The sequence below is a fragment of the Ursus arctos genome, unplaced genomic scaffold (assembly GCF_023065955.2).
Source record: "Ursus arctos isolate Adak ecotype North America unplaced genomic scaffold, UrsArc2.0 scaffold_17, whole genome shotgun sequence".
Classification (NCBI taxonomy): Eukaryota; Metazoa; Chordata; class Mammalia; order Carnivora; family Ursidae; genus Ursus; species Ursus arctos.
Window position 1 is genome coordinate 4,855,080 of NW_026622841.1, and position 21,979 is coordinate 4,877,058.

Here is a 21,979-nt window from a genome sequence, read left to right on the forward strand (position 1 = left end):
CATAATGGCTATACTAATTTATATTCTCATCAACATAGTACAAGTGTTTCTTTTTCTCCATACCTTTGCCAACACTGATGGTTCATTTTTTTTGATAATAGGCAACAGATGTGAGGTGATGCTTCTTTGTGGTTTTGATTTGCATTTCCCTGATGAGCAGTGATGTTGAGCACCTTTTCATATACCTATCGGTCATTTATTTGTATGTCTTCTTTGGGAAAATACCAATTAGGGTTCTTTGCCCTCCTTTTAATCTTTTTTTTTTTCCTACTGTCATATACGTGTGAGTTTGTTATATATTTTGGATATTAACTTCTTATCAGATATATAATTTGCAAATGTTTCCTCCCAGTCCATTGGTTGCTGTTTCAATTTTTTCCTTTTTCTATATGGAAGATTTTTTAGTTTAATGAGTCCCACTTGTTTATTTTTGCTTTTGTTGGCTGAGATTTTGGTATCATATACAAAAAATCATTGCCAAGGCCAAAGTCAAAAAGCTTTCTCCTATGTTTTCTTCTAGGGGTTATGGCTTTAGGTCTCATGTATGAGTCTATAATCCATTTTGAGTTTACTTTCATATGTGGTGTAAGATAAAGGTCCAATTTCATTCTTTTCCATGTGCATATCCAGTTTTTCCAACACCATTTATGGAAGAGATTATCATTTCTCCATTGAGTATTCTTGGATCCCTTCTCAAATATTTGTTGACCATATGTTCAGGGGTTAATTTGGGGGCCCTATTCTGTTCCATTTGTCTGTGGGGCCTGTTTTTATGTCAGTACCACACTGTTTTGATTACTATAGCTTTGCAAAATAATTTTAAATTAGGACTGTGATGACTTTAACTCTGTTCTTTCTCAAGATTGCTTTCACTGTTTGGGGTCTTTTGCAGTTCCATTGGACTTTTAGAATTATTTTTTATATTTCTGTGAAAAATGCCATTGGAATTTTTATAAGCATTGCACTGAATCTGTAGATTGCTTTGGGTAGTATGGACATTTTAACAATATTAATTCTTTCCATCTATAAACATGGTGTCTTTCTTTCAATTTCTTTATGTCTTCAATTTCTTTCATCAGTGTTTTAGAGTTTCCAGTGTACAGATCTTCCACCTCCTTGGCTAAATTTATTCCTAAGTATTTTGTTCTTTTGGATGCGGTTGGAAATGGGATCATTTTCTTGATTTCATTTTCAGACACGTTGTTGGTGTAAAAAATGGAACTAATTCTTGTATGTTGATTTTGTATCCTATAACTTTACTGAATTTGTTTACTCTAATAGATTTTTTTGTGCACATCATTCTTCTTATGACACTAACTGTGTAACCAGGAAGAAAGTAAGGGGGCCAATAGACTAATGATAACTAAATTAACAAAGTAAAATTTCTTTTTTTCTCAGTTGTTTACTTTAAGCCAAAACATTTCTTGAACCGAAATATTTGAAGCAACTACAATTTCCCTTCCCTATTGCAGATAAAATTTAAAAAGGCAGCAGGATTTCCAGAAGAAACAGAGCACTCATGATTAGTTTCTTTTAGTTGGCCAGGTGCCTTGGGAATGCTATTTAGCTGATGCAGTATTCAGGCCTTTCCCTGTTATAATGAGCAAAATTAACCCACGTCACGTGATTTTTGGGAGAGGAATGAATAACAGTTCCATTGCTTAGTTAAAAGTGAAGAGCCTTTGTAAGTGCCTGATGATGATGACAATTTTGATAATGGTGTTGGAGACACCTTAGTAGGAAGTGGTTTTGCCAAGGCCTATATTTTACTTCCTCTCCTAACTTGTGCAGGTGCAAAGGGAAGGACGGATACCGCTCTGTACTGAGGGGCATATCGAGTTCGTGTTGTGCAGTAATGGGAGCTGGGATCCTGCTCTGACAGCAGTCAGCATTGCTGACTTGTGAGAAAGACCACACCCAGAGGGAGCCGACTTGGACTGAAATCAGGGTTGGCTCAGTCATCAACTCTATTCTCCCAGGGTTTCTGGAGGGAGGGTGTGCAGGTGCATGGACCTTGGAGGCTGACGGGGTTGGGGGTAATATTAACTATTTCACAGCTATTAAGGCAGGGACATGGGCACAGCCAATCAGAAGGTAGAGACGGAGCAGGGGCCAAGTCATCAGTTCTAGGTTGTGGGAAGGCAGGTGAGTCCTGAAAGGTGTCAGGGTGGCTAGGGCAGTGGGAAGGGGGAACTGTGGGGATAGAGGACTGGGGAGATCTTGGGAAGTGGTGATTTATCAACCAGTGCAACGCGATTTCAGTATTTTACTGGCTGATGAAACTGTATCAATAGGAGCTGCCGGCCCTGCAGAAAGACCTGCTTTTGATCCTGACCAAAGGTTGGCCTTGGACACATTGTTTTACCTCTCTGACTTTCAGTTCCTTCATCTGGAAAGTAGGGATGTTAGTAATACAGACTTTGTAAAGTTGCCCTGAAGGTTAAATGAGATAATGAGTGAAAAATGGGAGCTGAGTGCCTGCCCAGCAGAAAGTGTTCAGTAAATGGCAGCTGTTATATTGTTATGGTTATATACTTTCTGTCTGTCCTCATTGGTATTTTAAATGGAAACAGCTTGGTGTGTATTGAGCCCTTTTTTGGAAGAGATTAGACATTGTTGTTTAGATTTTATCTGTGCAGAGATTTCTGCTTAAATTTTATGATAATCTTAAAAACACTGATAGGAGAAAATGCAAAAATGATGTTTTAATTTGCTGTGTTATTACTACCGTAACTAATAACAGGCTCACAGATTAAGAGTTGCTGAGATGTAGAAAAAGTCTTCACTATGAGCTTAAAACAATTTTTTCAAGTTATTGGGGCCCCTCTTCTGAATCACGGCTATGTTTAGAGGCTTTTTTAAAATCCTGCTGTTGGACAAGAGAAGGGATAAATGAAATGAACTTGGACGGGAATGAATCTTTTTCAAGATTTCTGTAATCTTACTTGGAACATTCAGGACACGCATATCCGTCACAGAAATGTTATGAAATGTTATGTGAATAGAATTATTTTGGATGTACAAAGGAGCTCACTAACTAAAAATATTTTGGAGCAAACTAATTTTTTCCAACTTTTTATTTTATAAAATTTCCCTTTCATATATTTACTTAAATTGTTATATGTGTGCGTGTGTTGAAGTAGATACTCTTTTTTAATCAACAGCTTTTTTGAGCGATCGTTTACATGGCCTGCAGCTCATCCATTTAACGTCTACAATTCAGTGGTTTTCAGTATATTTGCAGAGTTACACAACAATCACCACAATCACTTTGAATATTTCCATCACCACAAAGAGAGGGTGTTTAATTTTCATGTATTTGTGAATTTTCCAAAAATCTTGTATTCATTTCTAATCATATTCCATTGTGGTCAGAGGACATAGTTTATATAATTTCAACCCTTTAAATTTAGGGGGGTTTGTTTTATGGCCTCATATGTGGTTTACCCTGGAGAAGGTCCAAGTGCACTGGAGGAGAAAGTGAGTCCGTGGTTGCTACGTGCAGTGCTGTATAGACATGTGACATCTGGTTGGTTTACAGGGCTGTTCAGATCTTTGGTTCCCTTGTCAGTCATCTTCCTAGTTATCCTATCCACTGTCCATTATTTCATCCAATATTGGGTTACTGAGGTCTCCAGCGGCTACTGTGAATGATCTATTTCTCCCTTCAGTTATGTCTCTTTCACTTCATGTATCTTGGGATCCCCATCAGAGACCCTGGGGCCCAGACTGGGAGTTGGGAGAGGGAGCCCAGTGGTATTGGCAGCTCTCCCCAAGAGTAGGGTTTCCATCTTGCAGAGCAGATGTGGAATTATTTACTCACTGACTTCTTCGTGATAGAGACCCTCCACCCAGTTAATTCTGATAATTGATTGTATTCAATTATAATTATTCAAAAATATATATCAATTATAAATCATTTAGTTATATATCAATTATAAAGTGATTATATATTAACTTTTTGCTGATTGTGGGGGAGATATTAGAATAAACATTTCTGCTTTCTGTAGGGACACTGTTTGAAACCCATTTTCCTCTAACTTGTCCTGTGATTTTTAACGGTTAAGTTCCCATCTACCAAAATGGCATACATACAGTTATTATCTAATTACTTGTGTGGATGTATATATAAACTCTGTGGGTAAGAATAAATGGCCCAGGAGAACATTTTTAATACAAACACAGTTTTACAATCCTGATCTGATCTTCTGAGTTTGGAGCACGCAGATTTATTTCCCCTGGGCCCTGATCCCATCCATTGCTCAGGTTTTCTGTTCATTGCTGTTTTCTGTGATGATACTTGTGCATTTTTTGGTCTCACTTTTTGGCTGTTGTTCACTGTTTCAGGGTGCTTCCCAAAAAAATCTTGTCTGCCACCCCCCCCCCCCCGATTTTTGTGTGTTTCTACATCTCTTGTGGATGCATAATAATGAGTCTATCACTAGTTAGCAATAGAATGACCTCTGTAAGCTTTGGTTTCTATCAATGTACACTTTACCTCAGTTTATACTCTGAATAATTAACCCATGGCTTTACATAGTACAAGTAATTGTAAATATCCTTTCACGGGCTTATGCATTATTGTCTGTGTTTAGGTAGGAACTTGCTCTGCTTTCTTTTTGTTTTGTTTACACTGGGCTTTAAAATATCAGTTGCTCCAGATCCTTCTTGCACAGGACAACTCTTAAGGAACATTTTTCCCTCGTTACAAAGTTTCTATTTTACACAAAGTGAATGTGTAAAACCTGTAATACTCTGACACCATGTAATATTTGGCCCTTCATATCTTATTTTTATTTGTGGAGAGATTATTTAGAGATTATTCTCATTTATTGACTCATCTAAACCTATTTAAATCCATAATTTCTCCTGGTGATCATAGAAACTTGATCATAAGGACGAGAGAGCTATTTTGAAAATATCTTAACATTTATAAATTGCTTTTTAGTTACTTAAGAATAAAAACCCCTCGATATTTTTCCTCTGCTTTTCTAACTTTGTATCTACACCCTCTTTTCGTGTTTAGAGGCAAGTAACAGCAGCTCTTCACCAGCGCGGACCAGTTCATTCAGCGGCAGGTGTCTTCAGCTGAGTGGGAGGTAAGAGCCTGGGCTAAATGCTGAGATAGCGGGGTATTATCTGCGGAGGAGCCACAGAAGCCAGGGCCATGCATGAGATGACATTATTATTATTATTATTATTATTATTATTATTATTATTATTATTATTTTAACTAGAAGTTTGTTAGGTCTTGGAAGTTCAGTGGGTCAGTCTGTCAGAAAAGCCTTGAGGAAGTTGGTCCTGGAAGCAGACGTTTTAAACATGTGGACACTCAATGAAGACATCTGGGAGACAGAAACCGTCCTAACATTTTTACTCACTGATACAGTCATTCAAGGTCCTGCGGGAACCGCTGGAAGTGCCATCCGACTGAGAAGGAGACCCGGCGAGAACCGGTGAGTACTTCCCATCCCGGCGCACACACCAGGAGGACCCAGCAACCTGAGCACGCACTGTCTCCAACCTCAGGCAGAGAGTCGGAGATAGCTGACGTCGCTAACTGGCTGCTGGGTCTCTGCTCCGCTCAGCAGGGCGGAAGGAGGCAGCTGTGTAAGGTGCAACCGCTTTCCTCCTGCGGGATGCGGGGGAAGGAGTGGCACAGCTAGAACACAGAAGGGGTGCCTTCAGTCCCGTAACATGTTGTGGGAGGTTTTCCACCCGAGCCGAAAAGAGAATTCAAACTCCTTCCAGGAAGGCCCCAACTTTCTCAGAGACGGAATTTCTGAAGTACTTGTAAGTAAATAACCAGCTAACGTGTCCCGAGCACTTACTGTGTGCCAGGCACTGCTCTCAGAGATTTATGTGCAAGTAATGACTTTTCATTACAGTTACTCAGTATGCTATCATACAGCAGAGTGTGTGCTCTTCTTTCCTCGGTTTACTGATGACAGGACAGATTCAGCCGTCTACGTGGGTGTCCCTTACTGCCTCTGGTTTCCAGAGGTGGCTAGATACTTGGTGGAAGTGGTCACAACACTGACTGGGAGACCAATGATTAAGCATTGAGCGTCAACCCTGAGGATGGAGGGGAACAGGGAGAACTGGCTGGGAAGAGGGTGTTGCTGAAAACTGTGGACTTCCTATGATGACCCTCTTGGAAGTGATCTGTTCCCTAGAGAGGAGCTTCTGGGCTGCGAAGGGTACCCACCTCCTTGCTCAGAAATGCAGGACTGCCCACTTCAGAGGGTTCACTGGCAACTCCGTCGCTCATTTTTGACACAGCCATTGAGGCAGGAATGTAGCTTCTTCTTCCTTTGTAAAAGAACCTCCAAAGAGGCAGTGACCTGACTCCCAAGAGGGTTGATCACCTGTGTGGTCAGTCAATAGACAACAGCAGACCTGAAATATTGAGGCTTCCCTCCAACACTCATCAGTTTCACCCTAAATTCCAATTTCATTGAATATTAGCACATATTGGTTTACTTTCTGTAAATCTGGTGTCCTCTTTCCCTCCTTCTCTTTCCCTCCCTGTCCCCCTTCTTTTCTGTGTTCCCTTTCTTTTTAATTGAAGAAGTATTCACTGATCACCTACCATGTTCCAGGCAATGTTAGGTGTTTGGCGTTTAGTGATGAATAGCAAAAATGATCCCCATGAGGTTTATTGTTTAATGGATGAGGCAATCAGAGAGCCACATAAACACATAAATAAAATTACAAGCATGACAAGAGCCCCAGAGAGAGCACATGATTTCGTGAGACCTACGGCAGGGCTGTTTGGTCTAGTGAGGAAGATCAGGGTAGGGCTGTCTGATGAGACAGCGATTAAGCCAGGAAACAGGGGATGGATTGGACTCAGCTCACGCTGAGTCCGTGAGAGCACCCGGACTGAGATAGGTCCATGTGGGGAGTGCAAAGAGCAAACAGAGCTAGGAGGAGGTGAGGCTGAAGGGCTGGGGGCAAAGGCCAAGAATGGAGGGCTAGTGGGCCACATTCACGGTGTGTCTTTTTCTGACCCATGATCTTCATGGGGGTGGTACAGTTGGATTTGCGTTTTGGGGAGCACTCTGGCTCCAGGGAAGGCATACCTGAATCGGGAGCACGGCTGGATTTACGGTGATACATTAAGGGCTGCTGTGCACAGGCCTGAAGCTCCTCTGAGATCCCCGGAAGGATAGGTCAATGATAGGTGCATTTGGGCTCTAAGTTCTCGCATAATTATATATCCTCTTTTTATGAAAAGTACAAAAAAATAGGTCAGACAGGCCTAGGTGTTACTGCTTAATGAGACTCTAAGTATTACAAAAGCCCCCACAAAGGCTGGTTATTGGTTGAACAAATTGTTTCTTTACAGGCAGCAAACTCATTCTGATCCTGAAGCTCTTTTTCTCAGACAATTCGGGAAAGAAAGGACTTTGATTCATTCTTGTAGAAACTTCAGTATCAAGGATATATAGGCATTATTTTAAATTTACTATTCATTCAATGTTATCTAATTCTGGACTTGTGTTTATGGTGAGGCTAATTCTCAGTGAAGCCTATCACGACTTCAACTTGGTATGCGTCCCCTTCTCTCTCATCTCAATTCCCAGCTCCTCTAGTCATCCCCACTTTGAATCCAAAGAAACTCCCCAACAGAATTCCGATCCTCAGGGTGTCACCTGGTTTTCTCTATGATTTTTAAAGATTATTTATTTATTAATTTGAGAGAGAGAGAGAGAGAGAGAGAGAGAGAGAGAGAGGGAGAGAGAGCACAGCAGAGGGAGGAGGAGAGGGAGAAGGAGAGGGAGAAGCAGACTTGCCGCTGAGCAGAGAGCCTGATGTGGGGCTCGATCCCAGGACCCCGAGATCATGACCTGTGCTGAAAGCAGATGCTTAACTGACTGAGACACTGAGGTGCCCCAGTTTTCTCTGTTTAATACTTGTGTGTGGACACATCCCAGAGGGCTTGTAAGGCTCTGAGGATGGCATTGAGGCTGAAGAGGGAAGCAGCAGATGGTCCAGGGATTTGTGAGGTGTATCACAAAGTTTCTCAGAAGTATTGTCTACACTTAAAAGTGGGCTAAAGATTGAAATAAGTTCTTGGATGAATGAGATAATACAGGACAGTTGACCCTAGAACAACACAAGTTTGAACTGCACAGGTCCACTGATATGGGGATTTTGTTCTATTAAGTATAGTATTGTATGATTTTTCTTCACATTTCTTTCCTCTAGCTTACTTTATTGTAAAAATACAACATATAATACATATAACATACAAAATATGTGTTAATCTACTGTATATGTTATTGGTAAGGCTTCTGGTCAACAGTAGGCTATTAGCAGTTCAGTTTTCAGGAAGTCAAAAGTTATATGCAAATTTTTGACTGCACAGGGGTTGGCAGCCCTGACCCCTACATTGTCCAAGGGTCAACTGTACATCATGGAGGATCTTGCTGAACCACTTAATCCAATAGTGTGCTTCAGGTAACAAATACCATATAATTGAGGACAATAATTTATGTCATAATAAATCTGAAATGAAAAGTTTTTTTATAAAAAAAATAACCACCCCTATGTACACAAAACATCACCTTTCCAAAGTCATTGCTTCCTGAAAGATCCATTAGAGATTTTTCAGAGTTTCTTGGCTTTCCTTAAGGTACATATATTTCCAAGGCCATTGTGAGAACACTTAGAGGGGTCAAGGTGATATGAAGGAATAGATTTGGTTTATGAACTTTTATAGCAATAGAATGGGCTATAGGTAGAGAAATCCTCACTATGATGGCATCCACCTACCCCAGCAACAAATGTGTTTTATCTACCACAGTCACACCCACAAAATCCCACTTCAACTCTAACTTGAAGTCAAATTCATTACCATTTTCTGTTTATGTACTATTGATAGGATATGAAAATTAATGAAATTATGGTTATCTTAGAAGGGAAGACTATTTGAGGTAGACAGAAAAGGTTCATTTCTTCAATAAATGTAAATACCTGTTAGCCAGGTGTAGTGGAAGGGACTCAGAAGAGAGCAGTGAACAAGGTATAATTCTTACTTTCAAGGACTTTGCAGTCTAGTGGGGCAGGTTGGCCATTAAAAGAGAAATTACATAAATATATAATAAATGCTACCCAATATTCAAATGAGGAACACGTAAGAGGGACACCTACCAAGACAGACTTCCTGGGGGAAGTGGCTTCTACACCGATAACAGTCAGCCAGGGATAGAGGGGGAGGAGGCTGAGGAAGGGATTATTCATATAGAGGCAATAGCATGTTCAAACACTGCAGTATGGCGCTATCTGGGAAGTGAGGAATGCTTACCACACCATATGGAATAAAGGGCTTAGGGCAGGACCCCCGGTGGCACAGGATCCTAAGTACTGCCAGGCTTAGTCATGGCTGGCTCTGGCTCTTGAGATTGATGAGATGAAGCAAGCAAGGCCTTGGAGTATCAGCAGATTAGGGTATGGAGTGGGGGTGATAATGGGGTCTGATACCCCCAGTGCAGCCATGTGGGTTTCCTAAAGCTCTTGTCCCTCCCATGCATTGCAGTCTGTTGGTTCTTTGCACAAAAGAGTGATGTTAAAAAGGCTTTGGGTCATGATGAGTGAGAAGAGAGCACCCCTTTGTCCCAGCGACCATATTTTCAAGGAGGAAAAGTGCTTTGACATAGGTTGTTCGCAATTGTGATTCCTTCAATTTCCTGTACTTTCTGGAATTTATCAGAACTTTCTGTGCATTCATTATTTGGATGATCTCCTTTGCTGTTTAAAGAAAGGAAAGAGAGCTGGAGCTTCACACAGAGACCCCTTACACAGCCCTAGACAGGGACAGAACCCTGGCATCAACTCTTGGGCCAGAAATCAGTCACCTAACTTGTCAGCTGAGGACTCTTTGTGCCTGAGGTGTAAATCCTTCATTGTGGACCAATACTTGCTCCTGAGAGGCCTCAGAAAGAATTCTCAGGTTTTGCTGGTGGTCAGGCCAAAATAGGCTTGAAAGGACAGTGCAGGTGGAGCTGTCCGTGGTACTCACTCCAGTGACTGCCTGGTCTGCTTTTCTTGGACTTTGGTGCTCAACCTCGTTGCAAGCCATTTTGCTTTCCCTCTTGATCAGGACCCCTAGCACACTGGTCAAGCCACTGATATTTTGGTTACATTAGAATCTTGACCTCCTCAGCTCCTTACTTGACTGACCACACTTGCTCCTACTCTGCCTGAATCTGCTGATGCTCTGTTAAGTTCAGGGTGTCACATTGTTTTCCTCTGTTTTCTGCTGAATGCCCTTGGATTTATTTTCTAGTTGAAAAAAGAACCCTGTTTTATTGTGAGCAATGAAAATGTTCTCAGTGTTTTAAAATTTAAATGAACATCTGAAAAAAGCTTTCTGGCTATTTGAATCCTATGGGCTGAAAGGCAGCTCTCATCAAAGTAATAATGGAAAGTGAGACAGGTCACTTTTATTATAAGCTGTTGTCTTCTAGGGCTGAATTTTTTTATTAAAAGTCAGAAAATATCATTTGTAACCAGTATATCTAGGGTTTTATTCCATAGATGTGATGGAAAAATGTCAGCTCAAACCTTAAAAAAATGTGAGGAATCTCAAATTGATTAATTTTTCAATTATTCTTCATGACAAATGACTTCTCTTTCAATTCCAGATGAAAATCAAAGGGTGTTCATCAGCTCCAGGTAAATGTTGACTCTTCTGTCTCATAAAAAAGCACTTAGACATGATGGATGGAATTAAGGGGCGAAATGAGGTCTTTTAGCAAAAACAAACATTGTGGCAATACTCCTGATTTTCTGTCTTCTTGCAAGTTAAATAACTTAGAAGTGTTCTGCTAACAATTATTAGCCGAATTTTAGCCTTTCTGGAAATTAAGTGACATTGTAGGTCTAAGTTAAAAACTACCTGAAATATTAAAAGCACTGAGTAAAATACACGACAGATTTGAGGTTTGATATATACACACACACACACATATATATACACACACATACACACATATATGTATATATATTCTCATATATATATATGAACTAGCTCTGCCATATTTCAGGTATTCACAATGGCTTACTGGAGCCCAAACAGATGGAACAATGCAAAGTCTACAGAGGTTTTTAGAACTTATTTTTGTAATTTTAAACATTTCTTCCCTAATTGCTCTGGGTAAACCATAAAGGTTTTATCTTTGTTTGCCCTCCCTTTTATAATATACTCCATATAGTTCAACATGTATGTACTGCCTTTCTGGGAGCTTTTGTGGTTTTGCTCTAATTCCTGATTTGTCTCTGACTGTGCAGCAGTGCTTGTAGAAGCACACACTGTCAAGATTCCAGGAAGATGGAAGTTTGAATGTATCTAACGCCCTCCTGTCTTAACTATTCACTATTGACCACATTTTCCGAGCCACATAGTAGTGGGGTTTATCAGAAGGAGTGGACCAAAAGATGAGTGAGGCTCAGGCTGTGCCAGGGCCTAGATAGTTCCATTTTGGGGTCTGGAGATTAAAAAGTAGAGATCACTGGAGTGGGAATTTGGTGGATCACGGGGCAGTCTTAGCTTTTAAGGATCTGTGAATTTCTCAGAAGATGGTTGGAACCTTCCCATGTCCAAAAATCCCTAATGAGATCTGCTACACTTTTATTTTTTATTGTTTAAAGATGTATTTATTTCAGAGAGAGAGGGCAAGAGTGTGAACAGAGGGAGAGGCAGAGGGAGAGGGAGAGGGAGAGAGAATCTCAAGCAGACTCCCCATGAAGCAGGGAGCCCAGGTGGGGGGTTGATCTCAACGCCCTGAGATCATGACATGAGCCAAAATCAAGAGTTGGTTGCTGAACTGACTGAGCCACTGAGGTACCCCTCTGCTACACTTTTAGAAAGCAGAATTATTGAGTGTGTGGGCCAAGTTTATTCTATTCACCCTTCAGTAGGCTGGAGACTAAGGAGAGCAAGGGAGGCAGGGAGGGGAGATGCTTCTTCCTGGTACCATGGACAAGGGACTTCAGCTTACCTGCTGTGGTAGCACTGCCAGCTGACTGGGGAATACCTGGATTTCTGCACACACATGCATGCACACACACATGCACACATACAGGCACCCACTCTGTTATACGAGTGATTGCTCTCACTTGAAGCCTCTCAATGGATTTATCTGAGCCCCAGTGAGTGGGTAAAAACAAAGTGACAAACCAGCAGGGAAAGGAAGGATTGATGACAAGTGAAATGGCAAAAATAATTAGAGCATATAAAGAGATTTATTACAGCACACAAGACTTTCAGAACTAAATATGTGATATTAATGAAAAAAAAACTGGTGAGGACAGAATTAGTGCTGAAAAGACTAAGGAAGGAATATCTTAAAACATAGAACAAAAATATAAAGAGAGATGAAGAGAACAGATACCAGCAATGTAACACACAAAAAGCATCAGTTGTGAAAAGACCTTCTGGAGAAAGTACAATAATTGAGCAAATAATAGCGGAATATTTCCCCGAGTTAAGTAGGATTTGAATCTGCAGAGTTAAGTGTGTTCCTGAGGTTCATCCAACACTGATATGCCGAATATACATGGGCGTATCCCAGCGAGCTTTCTGATGCGCGGGAATAAAGAGCAACCCTCATAGTCTAAGAGAGAATGAACAGGTTACTTATGAGGGAAAATCAAAAGATTAGAAATGGCTCATCTGCAGTTCTGGAATCTCATCAGGTAATATGCGTAGACTTCCAAGAAGAAGCTCCTCTTCCAGGATCCCTCTATTATCACCTGCTAAGGTGAGTGAAATTTACAAATATTCAGGATTCAGAGATTGTATCATCCATAAATCCCATTTGTAGACAATGCACAAAAACAGACTCTAGCTAAACAATAAATGAGCCACGACAGACACTTCATGTGGGAGAGGATTGAAAGGAGGAGGAAACAGAAGTTAGCAATCCTGCAGTAGTTATTAAAAATCTATAAGCAAAGGAAATAACAAAAGAGAGAGAGACAAACCAAGAAACAGACTCTCAACTCTAGAGAACACACTGATGGTCACCAGAGAGGAGGTGGGTGGGGGGACGGGGAGGACGGAGTGCACTTGTGATGAGCACCGGGTGATGTGTGGAAGTGTCAAATCGCTATATTGCACACCCGAATCTAATGTAACTCTATATGGTAACTATACTGGAATTTAAAGTAAAATAAAATTGAATTAAAAACAAATAAATAATTACATTCACGATTCAAAAAAAATCTAAGAGTCCAGAAACAAAAGCATTTAAAGTATTAAGTTACATCATTAGAATCTAGAAGTCAGTGTTGGCAGTGATGGTACAAGAAAGGAAAGGAGCAGTGAAGGTTCGCATTTAGGGAGGAGAGAGCAAAAATATCCCGAAGATTTCCTCTGACACAGCCACAGGGGCAGGGGCAGAAGAAGGGAGGATAGAATGTCTGGTGGAGGGAAGTCCGCAATGGCTGGCTTTCCTACAAAACAAAACAAATGTGTGTTTGATAATGAGTTTTAAGAGAGGTCACTAGTGGGAAGGTGTCACAGGACAGGAGAAACTTTTACGTAAACAATAATCAATAGGGACATGAGTGTTTACTTGACCAAACCAGTGACAGAAGAAAGAGAAAAAGGGGAAAACCAGAAAGTGAAATGAATGCAAGATGGAAGGAATAGGGCCAAAATTAGAAATAAATAGATGAGGAAATAGTTCTCAGACAATGATGAAAACAGAAGGAGAGCAAGAATGACAACAGTATTTGACAAGGTGAAATGTCAGCACTCGAATAACAGAGTGATGTCTTACAGTCACAAAATACCCACTCATTAAAAAGAGATGTCATAAACTTATACACGCCAGCCCATAAGGGCAGAAAGAAACTGATTATCATAATAAACAAATTTGAATATGTTATTTATATTTTTAGATTAAGAATATAGATTTTTTTCTTCTCTATATTTAGTGAAATATTAAAAAATTGGTCATGCCGTGACCACAAGGAAGACCTTAGCAAAATAACCAGGATACTTTACAGGACACATTCTCTGATAATAATAAATGAAATTACAAATTGATAACAAAAATATGAAACACAGTCTTAATATGAGATCAATGGAGAAATCTAAAAAAGAATGAGTATCAGGGTCACTCCTGCTTCTTGAATAATGGAAAGGAAAAAGCAAAACATTTCATTTGCCTGGAGATATGATTTTATAAAAGGAAAACCCAAAAGGATTGACTTTAAAAGATAAATATAAGATTAACATAGAAAAATCAATAGTTTCTTGGGGCGCCTGGGTGGCACAAGGGATGGGCGTCTGCCTTCGGCTCAGGGCGTGATCCCGGCGTTCTGGGATCGAGCCCTACATCAGGCTCCTCCGCTATGAGCCTGCTTCTTCCTCTCCCACTCTCCCTGCTTGTGTTCCCTCTCTCGCTGACTGTCTCTATCTCTGTCGAATAAATAAATAAAATCTTAAAAAAAAAAAAGAAAAAAGAAAAATCAATAGTTTCTTAACTGTTAGTAATTACCAGCTAAACACAGAAATGTGGAAAACTTAATTCACAGTAACAACAAAGCTATGAAACATTCAGGAATGACTTTAATAAGGAATCTACATTAAAAGTAATTATGTGATCTTTTGAGGGATTAAAAAATGTTTTTTTTCACTTAACACAAGGATATACCTGACCATGGATGGAAATATTTAATTACTAAAAATCATTAATAAATTCCTCTGAAATTTACATATTGTGGATAATTAAATCCTAAATAGAACCTCATTTTAAATTAGATCAAAATTTCCTGTGGAAGACAAATACCCAAGAATGAGCAAGAAAAGAATGCCAGATATCAAAAACAATAAATACACAGTCCCAAATAGGATAAAAGTTATTTCTAAAATAAAAGAGAATCATAAACAGATCTCAGATATATGGGAAATTAATACGGGACAAACATAGTATTTCAATTCAAGTGTTATATATTTCCTTAATAAATGTTGCTAGCACAAATGGAAATTTATCAAGAAGAAAAGAAAATTAGACTCTTACCTCATACCCCCCAAATAACAAAATGTCAGAGGAATTAAAGAGCTAAGTGTAAAAAAACCCCACATCTTAAAAGATGATTTAGATGACTGGGAATTGAGAACACCTGTCTAAGGAAGACAAGAAATCCAGAAGCTGTAAAATAAAGATCCCACATAAACAACATAAACAGATGATGGCTTAGAAAAACATTTGCAAAGCAAGTTCTGTCTTTTGCTTAAGATATAAACTGCTGAGTTTGGGGGGAGGGGGGCAATACAGGCAAAATCATCATATATGATACAATTCCATTTGTGTGCACGTGTGTATGTGTGCATGTGTGTGTTTACAGAAAGATGTGTGAAATATGTTCACCAAATGTTAATGGTGGTTCTTTTAGGACAGTGGTATTTTAGGTGACTGTATGTATTTCAACTTCCACGTATTGCTAAAAAGTTTTAACATGATTGTGTTCAATTTATGTATCTAGCAAGAAGCTTTTTTCTTAAAAAAGAAAACCCCCCAAAACAAAACAAAAACAGAAAGAATCCACATCCTTCTGGGCATGATTGTGGGCATTCAACCGCGGAGACCTCCGATATTCTGATATTTGCACGAGACTGGCTGTGGTTAAAGAAAAAATTAACCTGTCGCTTCTGAAAATGCTTTCCTGTTTGAACACGGTTATCAATATTGAATTCATTTTTCGACAGAAGCCCTTGGTCAGGAAGCATAATGAATCTGGTAATGCCCTATTTCTTAGGGGTTTGACATTCATATTTGTATCTTTTATTCTCTCCTTGCTGATGGCAGCAACGTCTACTCCCCAGTCAGTGCTTGTGGGTTTCCTGGGGCTGCTATCTTGTGAATACATGCATCACAGGACAAAGGGACAAATCGCCGGAATGGCATCAAAGGTACTCTGTCATTTATTTTGTGAGTGTTGAAAGGCACCGGCTGCCCTTCAGAAAACCAATAACCCCTCAGGAAGAAAATGGTATAATATTGCGTGCTTTCTCTGCTTTAGTTAAAAATGTGACAGCAATCCCATAATATTCTACAGTTTTAGATTATTAGTACGGGGAATGACTTTTGGTCAGACATTTCCTATCGTGGGTACAAGTGGATTGTAGTAGTGTAAATGTTTACTGATACTTGCTCACCAGGTTTTGAAGGGAGGCTTGTGGAGCTCCTGGGAGCGACAGAAGGAGTTGGTGAGGGATCTGGACAAGGAACCCTCCACAGTTGTAAGACTAATGGAGCTTGGAGGGAATTCAGGGAACACTCAGTTTCTACTTCCTGACTTGAAACAGAGATGTGCCCACAGCTTGAGTTTTTCCAAGTCAATTCTTTGTAACCACATACTAATTTAGATTTTTCTTTTTCCGTATATATATGGTGGGACCTTCATGAATGAAATAAGTCTTTACATTGAGATTTGTTAAGAAGGTGCTATTTGTTAGAACATTTATTACTGGGGCGCCTGTGTGGCTCAGTCAGTTAAGTATCCGGCTCTTGATTTCAGCTCAGATCATGATCTCAGGGTCGTGAGATCAAGCCCCATGTCGGGCTCTGTGCTGGGTGTGGAGCCTGCTTAAAATTCTCCCTCTCCTTCTGCCACCCCCATCCACTTGAGCTCTTGCTCTTAGGAAAAAAAAAAAAAAAGAACCTTTATTACTAATATCAATCTGTGTTTGTGAAGGTCATAAAAATGGCCAAAACAGAGACTGAAGGAGATTCTTTCACTTGGCTATTGTAAAGATGACCAAAACATTGTTGAGGTGGACTGAAACCCTACTGTGGGCTTAGAGAGACATACAGACATGTACTCGGTTAGCCCAGGCACAACTAGCGAAGTGCACTCGTCTGGGTGTGTGTATGGAAGCATCTGAAGATGTGCAGCCTCATCTCTTACAAAACCACCGGTGTGTCCTGGGTGCTCTGAACAGGCTTCGCCTGTCGTGGGGCTCTGATGCTGATTTCCTGGTTCTCCCAACTCTGAAACCAGAGAAAACCAGCCATTTTTGTCTAAGGCTGGTTGATTTTTCTTCATCATCTCAGCTCTGTGTTCTCTATTAATCTTCCCTTGGTTCACAGCAATTATATTCCTGAATAATGACTTGCCTGCATCGGGGCATTGAATACCAGTTGGTCTGTGATTGTTTCTTCCACAAGAATGACTCTCCATCTGTACAGGGTGGTGTGTCTTTCTGAACCGAGGGTCCTTCCTCCGCCTCGGGGTGGGAGAGCTCGTGTGTCGACCCTGGCTTTTGCCACGAAGGTGGTGTGACACGGGAAAGGTCTTCTATGACACAGAAGCTATGGAGCCTCTTGATACTCTTTGGGCACCAGTATTAAACACCCCTTCGGCCATTAGCAACTGGGATTTGTGCCTAAGCATTTTAAGTCATGAGGTTAGAAATCCATAGCTTAAAAAATGAATTTCCATTACATAATGGTCATCACATTTTCATTATACCTGATTGTTGTTGTCGTCTTTTTTTTTTTTTTTTCCTGCTTGACTATAAAATCCTGGGTGGTTCTTCTCCTATCTCGGTATGGGGCTAGGTCCATGCTGAACTGCAATAAATTTTAGTTTCCAGGTGTCTCCTGCTGGTGCATTTTGCCATCATTTATTTGAATGAAAGAAATCACATTAACAGGCTTATTTATATTCCCTATTCATTAATTAAAAAGGCAGATTCTGAGTGTTGAAATCAAAGACTGTCTGTCGTTAAGAAAATTAGGATTTCTGTATCGGTGATCAGGTCCCAGATTAAAGATAGTTTTGAAAATGTATCTGGTTTTAAGAAGAACAGAGTTAGTAGATGCAAAACACTTTAAAAACTGAAAACTACTACTCTATACATTTGCAATATCATCATTTTGGAAAAAACTTAGATTATGCATAATTCTTTTACCATCGTCAAAGCATACCTGCACAGTTAACACGGCAGCAGGGAATCACGCAAAGGCGTAGGAATGCTTCCTGGTTTTCTTACTCCTAACTCATTCATGAAAACTGGTGATAAACGGGAAGATTATCACTTATTCTTCTAAATTCTTTATAGCACAGCACCATTTATGGAGTCTGAGTACCAGAAACGACAGAAAACGCATAATAGCCTTGAAGTAGACCCATTTTCCTTAGATTTGTGGGGAAACGACTGGATTGGTTTTCTTTCCTTTTTTTTCAACCTGATGGTAGAATAAAGAGCAGGGAGCCGGTGAGATGAGCCTGTCATTTCTTATCGCCGTGACACCCCTTATACTCCAAGTATATAGTTGCTTCCGTGAGTAGTAAATCCACACCTATGGCCCTATTTCAAGACAATGTTCTGAAAAAAGATGGAGAAAACAGCACATTTACTGAAAGGAATTGTTACAATACAAAAAAGAATGCTCAGGTTTCTGTAAAACTGCCTTATTTTAAAAGTTTCTTTGGGACGTGAGTCCTTTGAGCACAGAAATTTGCTGTGTGTATAGTTTCCTTTCCGGGAGGGGGCTAGTTTTGACCTGAAGGCTTCGGGGACTCATTCCTGTGCTGGATGGTGATAACCAGCAAACCTCTTGGATCGGGGCTGGGGACCCCACAGAGTCCTGGCTGCTGTGGGCCTGGATGTGCCCTGGGGTGGGATATCGGCCGCTGAGGGTGCCCCCGAACCTGCTGGCCCCCGGGCGATGTGCTGCTCGGGCTTCGTGACTCTGCCTCCTGTTTCTCCTTCAGAGATTTGATTCAATTCCCACTTGGCTCCAGAGAAGCCCAGGGAAGTGTCTGAAGAGGTATTTAAGGTGAGAGCGTTTCTTGCTTCCATTTTTCATTCTGTTCTGGGATTCGGACTTGGTTCACAGCGTTGGCTCTACCACCCAGCGTTCGTATCTCCGTCTGACTCTGTCTCAGCTTTCTCTTTGTTCCTGTGCCGTAGTTTCTTCTCCCTGGGAGACGCGGTCTTGGAGGCACAGAGCAAGGTCAGTGTTTCCGTTAGGAAATGCACTGGGTTATGTGACGCAGCTTAGGTCATCGTAACTAAGAGGAGTTGATGCAAACTCCCGGGGCTCTTCCAAGGGCTGGCGTGGCAGAGGGAGCTGCAGAGCGTTCCTTCCACACTGAGCCGTGAGAAATGCAGCAGGAAACTCGAGTGTGCCTTTCTCCCTTCCCCTTATAGACAGGAATCAGACCATAGGATCATCGAAAGGCCAGAGGATTTTTTTTTTTAATTCTCAACTTCCTTTATTTTTCTAACACTAAAGTACAAGCTCTGCTGCTCTGTCGTCTACTCAACATACTTCGTCTCTTCTCAGCCTCAACTTTCTTACTTCTTAATAGCAGTATAATTTTTTCCCCTTTGTCCTAAATAATTTACATTGGGACTCCACATACGTGAGGAAGGATAGGGGAAAAAAAAGACTTGAGAAATTACCTGAAGGGTATTTATAATGGGGTTTGATTGGAAAATTGCTCTGAAGTTGTTAAATAAAAGGAAGGCAGAGACAACTTGTGTCCCTACCGTGTGAACATGGGTGGGGTTCAGCTCACCACTTGCTGAAGTCTTGGCCTGGGTTCTTCATGGGAAGCAGAACGGAGACAAGGCTGGGCATAGAGGTGGCTTCCTATGGAGAGTGATTCCCGGGAGCAGAAACAGGGAGTAGGAAGTGGAATAGGGAAGGTGGGAAAGCCGATCCAAGTGTGTTTTACCAGGTTGGTCACTGCTGTGGACAGCTAGAACTAGGTGCAGTTGAGAAGCCTTGTAGAATGTGCCTCAGAATGAATCAGCCCGAGACACGTAAAAGGGATCATGCATCTGATAGCCCCTGTTTGCCATTGGTCAAGAGCGGGTTCCTAGCATACCTGACACTTTCAGAAAGCAAGATGTGTACAGGGCCAGCTGGAGTGAGATGCTGTCACTGTCCTCAGTCTACACCTGCATGAATCCACTTCAGGCAGCTGTGGCTGCAAAGGTGGCCTGTGGGTCTGGGAGGTGAAGCACGAGAGATGGCCAGTCCAATGAACTTGCGTTCACTGGTTCTCAGAATACTATTGATTTAGGAACAACATATAGAAGCAAATGAAATGAGCAGAAATTTAGGAAAAGGAAAATGATTGGGAAAATGAAAGTTGAAGTTAATCACTCAAAAAAACCTTTAGAGGGTAAATTACTCTTTAGGTATTAATACCAATCATAATTATAAATTCCAACCAATTTTTGGAAATCACTATTCAAATGATTTTATAGAATATAATTTTAAAGAATAAGTGTTTAAAATAAGTATAGGAAATCTACAGGGAGTGGGCACAAGAACTGGATCTGGAACCATTCCCAGATGTCCAGGACCATCCACAGATGTCCAGGACCATCTCCAGATGTCCAGGACCATTCCCAGATGTCCAGGACCATCCCCAGATGTCCAGGACCATTCCCAGATGTCCAGGACCATCCCCAGATGTCCAGGACCATTCCCAGATGTCCAGGACCACCCACAGATGTCCAGGACCATCCACAGATGTCCAGGACCATTCCCAGATGTCCAGGACCATCCACAGATGTCCAGGACCATTCCCAGATGTCCAGGACCATTCCCAGATGTCCAGGACCATCCACAGATGTCCAGGACCATTCCCAGATGTCCAGGACCACCCACAGATGTCCAGGACCATTCCCAGATGTCCAGGACCACCCACAGATGTCCAGGACCATTCCCAGATGTCCAGGACCATTCCCAGATGTCCAGGACCATCCACAATGTCCAGGACCATTCCCAGATGTCCAGGACCATCCACAATGTCCAGGACCATTCCCAGATGTCCAGGACCATCCACAGATGTCCAGGACCATTCCCAGATGTCCAGGACCATCCACAGATGTCCAGGACCATTCCCAGATGTCCAGGACCACCCACAGATGTCCAGGACCATTCCCAGATGTCCAGGACCATTCCCAGATGTCCAGGACCATCCACAGATGTCCAGGACCATTCCCAGATGTCCAGGACCACCCACAGATGTCCAGGACCATCCACAGATGTGATGAGCTTTGTGCTGAACACTTGGCACAGTAGGATTCATCTTATATTTTTTTCCCCACAAGGAGCTCATCATGTATGCAGTGATTTAAGGACATAAGGACATATTAAATAATTGTAGTGTGATGTCACAAGTGCCTTACCAGAGAGAAAGTACTGCGAGTGCTTTGGGAGCACTCGGTGGGGGTGGGCGAGGTTGGGAAGAGTTTCAGAGAGCGAGAAGTAAGTGATCTCCGGGTGCCATCCGATTGCCCAGCTCCATTCTTAAAGCTCGGAGAGGGTTTAAGGGCCTTTCTTAGGGTAACAGTAGCTGTTCTGGTTTATGCTGGCCTTCCCAGAATTATCCGTGGAATGAAAGAGCCGAGGAATGAACCAACCATTCCCCTAACTCTGCGTATTTTGGCGGGGGGAGTCGGGGTCCAGCTGGTCGCTGGCCCAGCTGCTGAGTGGGACCGCTTCCCCGGGGCTTGGAGTCGGATCTGGTCCCTTCTCCCTGAGGAGGCTGTGGTTGATGCAACATTAACAAAGGACCAACGTAAGAAAAGAACATGATCTAGACTCATTGATCCCATTCACCCTGTTCAAAGTCCAGCTTCACTCTAACAGTGCTCCTGTTTGGGGGCGTTCTAGCCTCACTCTTATAGGGGCGCTACTGAGGTACTGTTACTTAGGGCACTGTTTTCCACTTCAAAAACAAAATGACAGTTTGTATTACGGGGAGCCAAAGGTACTCTGTCTGGTCGTGGAATCCTCCTCTTGCCTGTGCTTTGAGAACGGGGGAGGTCTGCCACTGGGGATGGAGAGCTGCTCTCACAGGGATGCCTGCTGTGTGGGTAACTGATGGTCACCCAAGCAATGAATCACGGAAAAGACGGCTTACTCTTCCCTCGCGCCACCCACGGGAAGCTTAAAATCTATGCTCATCAGTGGGTCCGCATTGCATG